Source organism: Papaver somniferum, chromosome 10, assembly GCF_003573695.1.
Source record: "Papaver somniferum cultivar HN1 chromosome 10, ASM357369v1, whole genome shotgun sequence".
Lineage (NCBI taxonomy): Eukaryota > Viridiplantae > Streptophyta > Magnoliopsida > Ranunculales > Papaveraceae > Papaver > Papaver somniferum.
Window position 1 is genome coordinate 149,563,641 of NC_039367.1, and position 11,843 is coordinate 149,575,483.

At 35.9% G+C, this 11,843-nt stretch overlaps 1 long non-coding RNA gene across 14 annotated transcripts; it reads right to left on the reverse strand.

Moving 5' to 3' along the window:
* Positions 1–1,171: 1,171 nt before the first annotated feature.
* On the reverse strand, positions 1,172–4,365 carry LOC113317749. 14 transcript variants are annotated; one of them, XR_003343972.1, is made up of 10 exons: positions 4,233–4,365; positions 3,997–4,095; positions 3,125–3,391; positions 2,860–2,896; positions 2,637–2,745; positions 2,243–2,350; positions 1,985–2,132; positions 1,804–1,897; positions 1,598–1,684; positions 1,172–1,441 (listed from the first exon to the last, which is right to left on the reverse strand). It is a non-coding gene; the product is annotated as an uncharacterized LOC113317749 (long non-coding RNA). The 14 variants fall into 14 exon arrangements; XR_003343969.1 differs by lacking the exon at positions 2,637–2,745 and having other exon boundaries at positions 2,860–2,939; XR_003343964.1 differs by having other exon boundaries at positions 2,243–2,745; positions 2,860–2,939.
* Between the last annotated feature and the right edge of the window lie 7,478 nt (positions 4,366–11,843).

Below are 11,843 nucleotides of genomic sequence, written 5' to 3' on the forward strand. Positions count from 1 at the left end.
TGATGAAACATATCAAGTTGTATCAAAAGTATGATGACCCGAGCACTCCTTGTAAGCGTAGGACAATGAAGGTTATCGGACTTCCATGTCGTCATATGCTTGGTAGGATAAAACTCCCATTCTGATTGAAGATATTGATCCTTATTGGAAGCAACTATCTTTCACACCGGCTCCAAGAGAAGATACCGGTGAAGAGTTTGGTGACATGGAACTTGGGAGAATAATCCTCGACAAGTACCCCAGGTTGAATAGGTTGTACAAAGAAACTATGAAGCACAAGTTGATGTCGATTGTTTACCCTTTATGGAAAAACTTCAAAAACCGGAGAAACAAGATCCAACGGGTAGACCACCTACCACAAAGACAAGGGCGAAAGAAAGGTAACAAATTAAAGAGTGTTTGAGTACAAAATGCGATCCATCCGGACATGATTATACCGAGGCGCAATACAAAGAGGAGCCGGCTAAAAAGAAAAGAAGTCGTCTGAGGAAAGAAACAAGTACACCAACGGTGTCAAACTTGAATCCAAATAGCACTCCACCTCTTAAGAGTCAAGCAAGTGTGGAATTAGTTGGAAAGAAAAGGGGTCAGACAAGGAAGGATACAACTAGACCAACCGTTTCAAACTTGAATCTAAATGACACTCCACCTCTTGAGAGTCAAGCAAGTCAAGGAGATGTTGTGAAGAAAAGAGGTCGTCCGAGGAAGGTAGTAAAACCGGTATTGGAAGAGTATCGCGTACAACTCCCTCAAATTATTCAAGAGTTCGTTCACTGCACCAAATTTAGTGATTAGCAATGGTATGCGGCGGTTGCAAAGTGGGGTCGCAACGGTTCCACTCTGTTACGAAAGTCGATGTTGCAATCTTTCGCAACGGTCGCCTTTCTGTTGCAAATATTCGGTCGCAACAGTTTCCCACTGTTGCAACGTGAAAAACTTGCAACTGTCAAACAGTTGCGAAATTATATGGTCGCAATAGTTCTCAACAGTTGCGACATAGGAGTTGCGAAATCTCGCAATAGGTTATCACAGTTGCGAATTTTTGCAACATCAAAAAAATAGTGGTTTTGACCGTTCAAAACCAGGTCAACATTACAGTTCCCTGTAACAAAACCAAGCTTCCCTCACTATCAAAACCAGCCAAATTAAGGCAAAATCAGGTTCTTAATCCACCAAAAGTATCAATAAAATATTTCTTTCAATTTAATTCACCATAACATTTAATGATTAACTCCATATACACAAAAAGTAAGACACACATCACAAAAGTTCCAAGGACATACAAGTTTTTGGGTAGTATCAAAAAAAATGACAAGTATACTATTGGTTTTTCAGATACAATAAAATGAAGAACCTTGAACTTTGCCGAGGTGATCATGGTAATCATCAGTTAAAGCATTTATGCTTGACGCCTTTTGATCATCTCCTCCAACACCTACACCTGAAAAATACAAAGCTATGCCTTCATGAAAAATGCATAAAGCCTAATCTGCAATAAACTCAATGATTCACTCCTAGATAACAAGTGAATCATATTACTGTTATGTATGTCAATCCTAGTTCTCAATGCAAATTTAATACGGGAGACTTACATTACCTCTAATTCCAACACCTGCTAGATAAAATTGGGAAGAGATATAAGTATGGCAAGTCCATACCCGGAAACTAGTTGAATAACAGAAACCTGTAATAAGTGCACAAAAGGGATGATCAGGATATATTACTCATCCAACTGAACAATGATGGCTCAGAAACCAATTGAATGCCAGTATGTGAAAACAACATTGTTTGAACTGAACTTACTGGATCTTGGGACAAATCCCTTAACATCAACAAAGTGGTTAATCAACACATGATTTTGGTATAGACAAGATGGCCATATCTCACTAACGCATATCTACAAGAGCCAAAACAGTGCAAAAGTAGTTAGTATATTTCAATGGAAAACAAAGTTTAAAGAGAGCAAGAGAGATAAATATTGCACCCTGGTTGAATTTTGTATGGACAGTACAAAAGGATCAAGATCATCCTTAGCCAAAACGATGAGGCAAGGCACCTCAAAACCTGTTGTCTTCACCATGACCAGCAACATTCACTAACAATTCTGTTGCTCTTTTGACTTCTCATCGGAACTGCAAGCAGAAGTTTTACCATTATCACTAACAAGTAGTCACCAGCAAAATCAAATATCATACTCAAGTTCTACACTTGAAGTTATAATAGGATGTATCAAATGTCGTACTTATAAAATTTTCTACATAAAAACATTCGACCTCTGCGCCAGTTGATAAAAAGAAAACTTATTGTCTCCAACTTGATAATATCAATCCACAAACCCTTATTCTGCAACCTACACAAAAACAAGTCACGGAATGCTAGATCTCAAGATACAATAAAAGAGTTAACACAAGAATGTATACAGTGTTAACAACCGTAACTAATGCCAAGCACAATAACTAAGAAGCCCGGTTGCATATTCCGAAAGTGCAGTTATACTCGAGAATGATGCACAAGGACTTGTTTCACAATCTTTCATAGCATATACTCTTTCTTTTTTTTCCTGGATGAGTTAGAGTGTTATACCAGAAATTACTAGCGGTAACGAATATGAATCAACAGAAGAAACATATTGCTACCTTAAACCAGATGAAGTATGATCCTTTCTGACAGTGGTTGTTCTAACTCTATCTCCCCATCAAGACTGCTTGTATTTCTTTAATGTTTTCGCAGCATGGTTAAAATCAACTATAGCTTGAAATTGGGAGATGGTATTACTCAAACTACTGAGGGTAACATGTCATTATACATAAAAACTAAACAAAACAAATCACAAGTAAATGGACAATCCAGCTGCAATACCTATTTATTTCCTCATTTGCTTATGTCCTGAACGTAGCTGCAATTCAAAAGTGGAATCAAGAACCTGAGCTATCCTACAGCTGAACAATCATTTAGAAGAATAAACCGATGGAGCACCACAAAAAGTCACATTTGTGTTTAACAGATTTCCAAATTTAGGAACATGCTGAAATAATATGAGTTTCATATGTTAAACTATATCATGCATGTTCAAGGTTTACAAGATGTAGGTTACTTATAAAACAGCGTCAGCAAGAAACTTTACCTTTGGTTATCATGCTATCAAATAAGACATTTACACTACCCTGAAGTTCCTTCATACATCATTTGTACGTCCAATGCCACCTAGTATCACTTTCTATTACCAAATACACGACCTGAACTCTACCAACAGAAAAACTTCTCTCGCCGACCTTTACCACCATCACCAGCTACCTCCTATATCACCTGCTCGCGTCCACACCAACAGTCCATACACAAGCTCATAACATCTCCTCACACAGTGCACCATCAGTTTTCTCCTACTTGCACCCTACAAAACAACACTAGCAAGAGTTGTTATCAATTATCTAAACCAAGGAACATAAACCAAGGAACACAGTTGTAAACCCATAATTGAAGTAGTGGTGGACCTGAACTGTCTGGGATAAATGGTTCTGAAGATGGGGATGTGTGAGAACAAGCTGGTGGTGGCGAATAGTGGATAGTATACTTATTTAGGTGATGGAAAAGATGGTGCATCTCATGCATCTGTGGAGACTTTCTCAAGCATGCAAGGGGTGTAATCGATTGTGTCTTTCTGTTTCCCTAGTCTCATCCTTTTTATAGCTCCAATTATTATTCTAAACCCCTGCAATCTCGAATTAGATACAAAACCTAATAATTTCATTCATTCAAGAACTCTAAATTATCAGAATTTGATGCTTAACCATCAAATTATATAAAAACCCTAAATTGATATAAACCTAATTTCCCTGTTTTACAAAATCGTGTATAATCATTTCAAATTAGGATTACAATGATGCAGAAAATTTTCTTTCCTCCCTACAAAGAAATTATCAACACCAATAACATTAGCAATTGCTTATATGTTCACAAATCACAAGTTATAACTCAAAAAAATCACATAATACTAACCACCACAAGTGATTGCAGATCATCGATCGAAGTTCTAGGGATACCATACATCAATAAGATTACCACCTTTCATAAATATCAGCAGCGACAACCCAAAATCTGAAACAATAATAAAAAATATTATTATCCAAGCCAGATCTACCTGTTCATCTGAAACATCAAATATGTTTTAAGTAAATCTAGGGTTAGGTTTTGGTTTTCAATTTTATAGATAGCCAAAGATGCAGGAAACGTACATGAAGAACCTAAGTTTTCATTTGAACGATTTGAAAATATTGATCGAATGATTTTATTTTTCGAAAGAGCAAGAAAATGAATTAAAGAAGAGAACGAGAGAGGAAGAGAAGAGAATGAGAGGTAGAGTTAGACATAGAGAAGATAAGATAAGAGAACGAGAGGTGTTTCTCGATAAAGATAAGGACTGAGTCAGCTGTGAAGCTGATTACGAGCATTTAAATGAGCTGAAACGAGTCAGCTTGAAAGTGTGGGTGGCCACACACACAAGTCGCACACGTACAACTCAATTATGTTGCGAATCGCAACAGAAAAATACAGTTGCTAGTTTTGCAACGTTCTCACCTGTTGCGAACTTTTTGCAACTCAAGTTAGCAACAGTGGCTAAGCTGTTGCGAAATCTGGTTACTAATCCTTGAATTTGGTATAGTGGTTATTGGTACCGATGACGTCCCAAAGGATGGAAATTGTGGGTTTCACGTTGCCTCCCAAGAATTGGGACACTTAAGTGGAGCAGTTGAGGAGAATTTCACCCAATGTCAATACATAAGAAAGAAGATGGCTGCCCAACTAGAAAAAGACAAGGAGTTTTATATCTCAATGATGCTAGAAGGTTCCATGGAAGACAAAGAAGCGTCTTTTAAAGAATTGCTTACTAGTGTTAAAGGCCCGAAGGGAAATGCAGAGCATTGGTTGAGAATGCCGGAGTGTGGCCATCTATTCGGGGATACGTGGTCATGCGTGGTACATTTTTTTAGTAAAGGACTAAGTGTAGCATTTGCACCGAAACATGCAGTTTGTGTGGATCAGCTCAAGCATATAAGAATTCTTATCGCATTGGTGGATAATAATCATTCTATTGGTCTACAACTCAACAAGGAATGTCCATTACCTCCTCTTTGTAGGTTTAGTTTTTGGGAAAAGTTCATACTCAACAAGAGAAGGAAATGGATGAAACTTTATGAGGACAATATGGACCTTTGGAATGTTTTAGATGAGTCTAAGGAATGTCCCATAGATTTGACTAAAGGAGGTTCAATAGATTTGAATGAACTCTCTCCAACAGATTTGAGTGATAAGTGAATATGATTAGGAAATAAGAACTCTTTTTGGAGTACTTTTTTAATCGCATTCGTGTTTTGTGTAATGTACTGTGGAGTACTACAAATGAATGAAATGGATGTGTTTTTTTTTTGGTGTATACTCCTTTGGTCGACATTGTATTTATCATACGACTTTGTCGACTGTCCCAGGGTCGGCAGGTTTTGATTTCGTCAGGTTGTCGACTGTACATGCAGGACAACAAAGGAAAAAAAGGACTGGAATAGTCGGCAAGGTTGTTACCCTCAAACAGTGCCGACTGTACCAGGGCCGGCAAGGTTTTGATTTCGTCAGGTTGCCGGATTTATGTGGTCGGGAGGGTTTATGCGGACAACCATGCCGACCAAAAAAGTAAAAAATTGTTGTTCCTGGATGTTCTTCACACTTTATAGTCGGCAGGGTTTATGAGGACAACCCTGCCGACTATACTTTTGTCGGAAAGGTTAATAAACTGTTAAGCAGCCGACACGCTTTGAATTTTGTATAATGCCGACTAAAATTTAATGCAATGATTATTAAAAACTTAAAAACTTTAGAAACTTAATTAGAGCATACAAACCTTAAATACTTAATTAGAGCATACAAACCTTAATTAGAGCATACAAACGATACAAACTTAACCCTAACACATTTGGGACATAGATAATATCTTTTTCCGGTACACAATTTTTTAGAAGAGGTAATTAGCTTCATCTTACCGTCACAACATGGATCTGTGCATATTATTTCTATCAGAACCCCTCATGATCCTTTGATAAAGCCTACCAATATGAGCTAGAACTTAATGCTGCTAAATCAAAAAGTCACCCAAACCATAAGGGTTCACAACATTATGAGATCGAATATCAAGGTAGTAAAACCGAAAATAAACATCCCATAAACATACATAGCAATAACAAAGTATTCAAGCACAGGCTATGTAAATCAAAAACTATCACAAGAAAAATTATAAATCAAATAATTTTATTCATAATAATAGTTTTATTCATAATAGACCTAATACAATCGTTGAAAGAAATCAAAAATTGATGTCTATTAATTTTCTGGATTAAGTATTACAGCATATAACTTAATCTTTAGTGGTGATCTTGATGTTCACTGAGGTTTCTTCAGTGTTCAAACTTTTGAAGCATGTCTCAAGAGACTTGTCAGCAACCACTTCTTGTTTCTCAAGCTCTTCAACTAGAACCTTGAGTTCAGCAAGAACACCTCTTGTTTCAACAATTCTTTCTTTGAGCCAGTCTCGATGCTAAACGGCCATAATGAGATTGGTTCTCTGTTCTTCAGTTAAATTTTCCTCACTACCTTCATAAGATGAAAGCATTGTATCACAGTTTTGTGATATCATAGGAGCATAATCGGGCCTATTTATAATCCTTTGTCCCCCCCCCCCTTTTTTTTTAAAAAAAAAGAAAAGGGCAGCATCTCAAATAAGAGAGTTTTTCTACAAAAACCTAGCCTAGACTTACAAAGAGGCTATCGCAAGTTTTGAGAGGTCATAGAGTTAAGGTCAACTCCCCCTTTTGTTTTTCTACAGTTTAGCAAATCATCGAAAGATGCTTTCATATTGATATCACTGGGTATCTCTAAATCCTTTTTGAGCCTAAGTACTATACATTCATAGTCATCTTTGTCTAAGATTAAAACCGGATTGTTTTTCTTAGAATCCGTTTTAGACAACTTCCTTTTGTATACCTTCTCGTATTTTGGTATCAAATTGTAGGTGGATTTTGAATGAAGGTTCTTCATTTCTAGTGACGTTGCATCTTTCCATCTTGAAACATCAGATCTCATATCCCCTTTAATAAAAATATCACCTTTTCTATTATTTTTCCTTTTAGAAAAGTTTCTTTTAGGATATGATTTTGAATTTTTGTAAAAATTCGTTTGTCTCACAGGACAGTGATGATTTGAGAGGTTTTTGGAGATGACACTGTTCAATTTTTGAGATACAAATGATAGAGCATTTTGTATCTTTCGGATTTTATAATCCCTTTGCGTATGACCTTTATCTCTACAATAATAGAAATGCTTATTGAAAGGAATAAAGTTTTTAGTTTTACCTTTATGAGACGTTCGGTTACTATGTTGATCCTTGGTTGGAGTCTTCTTCTGACTGTTTCCGTTGGAATCTCAGTTGAGCACTTAGGTGTCTCAGGCGTACTAGCTTGTTCAGGTGGATTTTCTGGAGTGGATGAGATAACAGCCTTTACGAATTTTACTTCCTTGTTAATTGACAACATATCAATTCAATCATATCATAATCCACGTTTATCGCCATGACTTCTTCCTGCATCCAACAAGGAAGATAAATTGTTTGTGCTATCATTGAGTCTTCTTAGCCTTTCAGCTTCCTCTTCTAAGACCTTGATTCTATTAAGAGCTTCAGCTAGTTGATCCTCAAGAGGATTTCTTATGAAGGAATCCGACTCATATTGTTCGTTACTTGTTGATTGTTGAATTAATTTTTGCTTCTAACTCAACAAGTTTCTTATTCAACAAGTAATGTTTCCTGTTGAAAACTCAAGAGTTTTTGAGTGTAGAATCTTTTTGTAGTCTTTAAGTAGATATCTGGAATTCTGATATCCATAGAATAAACCAGAAAATATTTTTCTCAGTTTCCTATTTTCTCTGCTGAGAGGAGCAAGGAGTCCAATTACATCTGAGGAAGAAAGTTTTTTTGTGGAGACTGCTCCTAGTACTGAGAAAAATTCAGATAGATCATCTTTAACATCTTGATCAATTTCTGAGTCACCATCTTCAGAAATCTCATCAAGTTGCTTTTGTAGGCAAGTTTGCCAATCACCAAAGTCTACATTATAGGAGTCATCTTGTTCAGTAGATTCACAGAAGATGTTATCTTCAAGTGCATATTTTTCATCTTGACTTACGTTAACTGAATCACTCATTAGATTCATTCTTATAGGTTGAACCGCACCAAACACAGATTGTTAGATCTTTTCGTGTTTTCTTGGTCTGATACCAATTGAAAAGACGAGGGTACCCAATTATACCTATATCTAAAACTTTTCCTACCTATAAGTCCTTTCTCCAAATGTGATTGTCTATGGACTGAGTCGAGACAATGCAACTAATCGGTTCACACTTCGTGTGATCGTCTATGGATACGAGATCGAGACAATACAACAACGAAGTATGTTTACTTGATAAAAGGTTCAGAATTAACCAAACACAATAGGATTACTTATCAAGTAAATAGGAATTAGCGTTTGTGTATTTTACTTCTAATTATAATAAAAACAATTATAATTATGGAAATAGAAAAGTATAAGACACAACAAGATTTTGTTAACGAGAAAACCGCAAATTCAGAAAAACCCCGGGACCTTGTCCATAATTGAATGCTCTAAGGATTAAGCCGCTATACAAAATCAAACCAACTTCATATAGTTGAGACCAAGCAACTAAACCTATAGTTCACCTAGTTCCGTCTGTATTCCCACGCCTCCAACTTATGAATAAGTCACGTACTCGAAACAATTACTTTGGTTCGTATTCCAAACAGTAAAGGAACAACAAATCTGTTTGGTAGCAAATCTCTTCAACCAAGTGATGTGAGTTCGACAAAGTCTCTTATGTTTATCTCAATAAACTCCTTCGTCAGGTTCTTAAATCTATATTATTATCAACTACCGAAGTAATTGTTAAGATTTTGCAATCCATACTTTTAATCACAATGAATCGTATTGATGCCGATCTACACAACTAATCAATCTAATCTACCATAAGGATAAACCTATTATAGTTGGATCCTCTATACCGAAACAAGTATTGTGCACACCAAAGATATGAACCCCAAATCAGAAATCTTCAATATCTTCTTTGTCTTCAAATCTTCTTAGATCTTCAATAAACACTTGCACACAATCAACTTGAATCTCTTGTGATCAATCACGCACAAAACGAAGTCTGTTAACAATGGATTATCAAAAGACGTCTTTAGATCTACAAACAGTCTAAAGATCCCCGTCGAAACTTCGATCTAGTTTGAGTGAATCTTATATCAGAAGAGAAGATTCTCAAGCATAAACAAACTAGGTGCAATCAAAGTTCAACCACCGTTAGTCAATCAAACCAATCGAAAACAAAAGATAAACCGCAATTATCTAATAGATCTTCTCAATCTCAAAGAAGACTTTAAACTGAGCGGCCGTAAGAGATTTCGCCTAAGTATAGGTTACTCTCCTCTCCGAATAGGCGGCTTCACCAGTAACAGCACAACTGAGGAAGTTTGCTGTCACGAAGGATTAGTTTGCTTGAAATGCAAACTTTCATATTTATAGACCAAGGAAGTTTGGACACCAAGGAATTTCCAAAACTGAAAATATTCTCAAGATATGCAATATATTCCAAATTCGGTTTCCATAATTCCTGGAAATGCTCTGTCCAAAATATTGACCGAAAATCTCTTGGAAAATCTCCAACTAGTAAATGCAGATTACTAATTTTCATTTTCCTAAAATAAAATTAAAATCCTTAAATAAAAGATTCTTGACTTATTTATTCAATCTGGGATTTTCTTCCTTTAGCTATTAAGGAATAACTTTGAAAAATAAAAGATAAACATTATTCCACATGTTCAAAGTATGTCGACATCCTTACTCTGTAAGTCTTCTTTCATACTTACAACCTTGAAATTTATTTTCCACACTTCCAAACAAGTTTACAATTGGTTCATCGGACTTTCAAGAACTATGAGATTGATCAAGAACACTCAATCACAAATCATGGGTTTAAAGGTTCCACCAAATCAAGTTTCAGTTCTACCTCCATGTGAGTACTGTGCATAGTCATATTAGCTTTCCGAAATTTAGTTGACTAGGTACTAGGATCGGTTCCCCACATATATATATGGTATCTAACTTGTATGTGTTGCTCATATCCATAGGATCGGTTCCACTTTGCCTAAAAACGTGTTGCACATGTCCATAGGATCGGTTCCCATTTCTGCTAAAACTTGCTGCACCTCGTACAAGGATCGATTCCCCTTTGTGATGTGTTGCACCTATTACTAGGATCGGTTCCCCTTTACCCAGAGTCGGTCATACACAAAATCACAAACTCGATCATACCATCTCATGTGATTACTTAAGATCGGTTTCACTAATAAAAGTCATACCAATACAAAAGTCAGGCCTTTGTGAATAGTTTTACCAAGAACGTAAGCAAGTCATGAGCGGTTACACTAATCACACATATTGGTTGTTCACAAGATATGCAGTGCATAACAATAACAATAATGCCTGGCGATTTCCATTTCGATTAACAAAATAATTTCATGAATTTACTTCCTTAAAACACATGTAGAACATTGTTTCCTAGGATGAAATCCTCACCTCATACCCATACATAATCACAATAGCATTTGAACGATTATGTCGATGTATTATATACAAAGTTTAATGGTTAAGCAATAAAACTCGTATTGTATTCCTTAGTACTATGTATAACTAGAGTTTCATTCATGCTTCGCAGTTTTGTTTTCAATATGAACGACTTGAAAGATACGATAGGGAATGAAACAGTTCAAGTCAAATATCACTAACCTCAAGTAGAAGGATGATGTTGTCGTTGTAGATTCTTACTTCTTCAAGTCTTCGCAATACTAATATCCTAATACTTTTAAGCTAACCTATACTAAGTTGACTCTAGTACATAATCAAGCGACTCTTTAAATGAGTTTTGATTCATAGAATGTTGATTTTAGCAGTTTCATCTTCATATGGAGCTAGGCGCTCATCTATCCAATAGAAAAACCCACAACAAGTGTATTTTGAAGCATACAAAAGATATACATCTCCTATTGCAGCTTTCATGAGAAATAAGAATCCCTTACAACCATCAATAGTGCATTTGCTTCCTTCAAAGGGACAATCATTTGCAAATTGACCACTTAGTGTACAAAGACTACAAATATTTGGGTGTGTTGCACTTGAAACTTCCATTCTTTATGAAAGGTTGAAGATGAAGTTGAGAATGCTTTTATAATAACAACACACTAAATGTCTTGATTTTGAAATTTCTAGCCGTTGAGCATTCAATGGGTTGTACTTTGTACCTAAAAGGTAATATTTTAATACTACTAACATTTAAGTCGGCAAGGTCGAGATTTCAAACCATGCCGACTACCTATCCCTCACAGCACAATAACATATAGCCTGGGATGGTCGGCAAGGTCGAGCTTACAAACCATGCCGACTTAATAAAACTCTAATATTTTCTAAAACTGCATAAAAAAGATTAAGTTCTAAAGCAACTGAAACTGAAAATTAACATAAGTTTAACAAGTCTAAAACCAGAAACTAATAGTTGAAAACATAATGTAATAGTTCAAACCACAATCTAAGTTTCTAAAGCAAATGAAACATAATAAAGTTTAAGAATTTCATGGATCCTTCTCATTGTTGATATCTTCCTCCACATCACTAGCTTTTTCACCATCACTAGCTTTTTACCGGCATCATCTTTTTCTTTTCCATTATCTAGACCTA